At 35.3% G+C, this 3,034-nt stretch overlaps 1 pseudogene; it reads right to left on the bottom strand.

Moving 5' to 3' along the window:
* LOC111808693 overlaps positions 1–2,088 on the bottom strand; it is a 9,051-nt pseudogene extending 6,963 nt beyond the window's left edge.
* Positions 2,089–3,034: the final 946 nt, after the last annotated feature.

Genomic DNA, 3,034 nt, shown 5'->3' with positions numbered 1-3,034 from the left:
CAAATATGATGCTCGGATTTCTAAGGGAAACGTCTCAATTTGAGATCTGAATTACATTCATCCACGAATCTGATTTTTACATAACATATTGTGGGTATTTATAGTCTCCCGACAAAAGACGTTTGTGGACGGGATTTATTCGAGATGTTTGTGGACGGGATTTATTCCCGATCCCCTTTAATCTCCACAAAGAATAAGTCAAATTGACCATTTGACTTTTACATAATTTATCAAATTAAACATAGTTTTTTCTAACAAACGTTGATGTACTTGAGTAGCTAATGCGGCAGACTTGTAATCAATTGAGCTTNTTTTTTCTAACAAACGTTGATGTACTTGAGTAGCTAATGCGGCAGACTTGTAATCAATTGAGCTTTCTGTGCGCAGGTTCGAATTTTGTTGTGTTGACATAGTTTTTTGAATCTTTTGGAACACCGTGATTCTTATCACCGACAATACAATCTTCACATTCGAAACACAAATATCCATGAATGGATCTCCTGAAATCTCCGCCAAATTTGCCGACATATTAACATTCTCGACTACCATGTCTCTGTAATTAATGTTCTTAATCAATGGCAATGCTGAGGTATCGAACTTGTCATCCGCATGCGATTTGTAGTCTCCAGTTATCTAGAAGACGTATTTCGTCATGGATAGAAACATTCTTCGGACGAAAATGTTCTTGACGAAACCGCCTCGTCCACGAGCGGTTTTGATTCTGACGGCAGAGTGTGTGTTGATTGCTGTAACATTTTCGATCCTGATGTTGCGGATTCCACCGAACATTTCGCTGCCAAGGGCAATACCTACAGAATCTGGTGAGATGCAAGTGAGGCGGCGAATGACGAGGTCCTCAATCGGCATTTTGAACTTNTTAAACTATGTTCTTGATGTTAGGATCGCACAACAACGCACACGCTTGATCTAGATGAACACAAAGAATGGGATAGAGAAAAGTGCAAGGAGAACTCTGGCTAAAAGGATTTGTTTTTATTGATGATTTATACGTACAGTAAGAGAATTACAGAGAATAGAGATTACCTATCAAAGCTCTACCGGTATATATATATAGTTCAATTTACTATATATAGCTTTACCAGTGATTAAGGAAGAAAAGAACCCTAAGGTTTTAAAGGAGAAGACGAAGGGAACCTAGATTGATTCCGTCGGTGTTGGGTACGGTGACTGGAGCCAACACCGACGAAACCAAACCTGCTATAAATCAGATGGACGAACCAAGAAGGTGAGTTGATCAACGTGAGATTGGAGATCTAGATTTGATCAGAGTACATGATCTCGATCACGTATGGCCGTGTTACCTTGCGTGCCCCTTTCTTGAACTTTTTCCACCAAGAAGATCCCTGCCCGTCGATTGTACCGTTGTTACCTACACCATGTGACCAACCCAATTTTATTTTCTATAAATGTTTTTCTTAGGTTTTCAGTTACCTTAATTTTTTTATTTAATTTGGATAGCACCTAAGCCTATTATAATTTTGCAAACAATTAAAAAAAAATTAGAATGTTAAAAGTAAGAAAAAAATAATCACTCGTGGAGATTAGTTCCAAAGATGAGGCTGTTGTACCGTCCACCTAGAGCATCTCTTCCCCTCCCATAAGATGGGAGAATTTCCACAAGTGGTCATTCTCATTGATTCTGCACATTAAATTATGAGGAACAAATCTAACTCATTCATTTTTTATCAAAGATTAAAATTCAAATCACCACTCCCAAAGTTATTAGGTTTATAAAAATAAAATACACGATAGGCTGGGATGCCAGAAGTTTAGCTTCTTTATCGATAAAAAGTGTGAAATGGCTAGTCAGATTAAAACATCCGGTCACCCATTTTTCCGGCGACATGACCAATTGAGCACTGCCATCTGCCGCCATTGTGCTGAGATGTTCAATTACTTTTTGAAACGCGCGAGTATTTGAAGCTACTCCGTCCCCGACGCCGCCAAACTCGGTTAACAACGCCGAGTGTTTCCGACATTGATCGCCTGAAATTCCAGAGAGTTCGAACTTAGACGCGGATTCATAGCGTCCACGGTGGCTAAGCTCACCAATGCCAATACGATCATGGCGAGATTCTCGCTGCGGTAACCTACCAAAAAAAATCCAAGATGATTCAATCTCTTTTTGTTGGTTAGATTTTTGAATGTTATCGAGAATAGTAAGGATCCAGGAAAAAAGGTTCTTCAATAAACCATTGGGGGTTTTGACACAAAAACCAATAATCATTTGAAGTAATCCGAGACGAAAACCAAAAAAAGTAGAAGAACAAGCCAAGCCCACAAGATCAATAGAAAGAAAACAAAGAAAAAATGAAATTCAAAGGGAAAGAAGAAGAAAAATTACATTGAGTTTTATGGGTTTTGGAAGAAGTTCCATGATGAAATTTGTTTGTGAGTTTATGATTTTTAGATTGGGGGACAAATGATTTTATAAGATAATTTAGGAATCAAAATAGGAAAAGGATTTTTTACTATTATTATTATTTAAAGGGTTAAAAATTGAGTTGTAAATGAAATGGTTGAATTTACATAGAATATTAGCTCAATAGACTATTTAGAAAAATATGACATGTAGTGATAACATTTTAAATTTGACGTCTTCTTTTTGTTGTTTGTTTTTTAAAAATTATTTTATGTGTATTAGAGCATTAAAATAGTTACTCGAAGAACCAAGTCATCTAAACCGGTATTTAAAAACAAGTTATTAATTTATTTTTATTAAAGTACTCGAACAATTTGAATCAAGGTAAGGTGAATATTTTATGATTAGATTAGTTGAATTCTTTATTTGATAAGAATTTATTAGATTGAAAAAGTTTACCATCTAAAAAAAATTAAACTGGATCTAAAACATGTTGAATCCAAAATAATTGTTTGTTTAGCCTTAAATGATATTTTTTATATTGATTTGATTAACCTTTAATTAGTAATTGCAGTACATCAGTTGAGTTGAATATCTACTGAAATCTCGTAAGTATAACTCCATTTATTCTTTTATATTTCTTCTTTATTA

The sequence above is a fragment of the Cucurbita pepo genome, chromosome LG13 (genome assembly GCF_002806865.2).
Source record: "Cucurbita pepo subsp. pepo cultivar mu-cu-16 chromosome LG13, ASM280686v2, whole genome shotgun sequence".
NCBI classification, from domain to species: Eukaryota; Viridiplantae; Streptophyta; class Magnoliopsida; order Cucurbitales; family Cucurbitaceae; genus Cucurbita; species Cucurbita pepo.
This window is presented reverse-complemented; position numbering and strand designations above follow the sequence as displayed.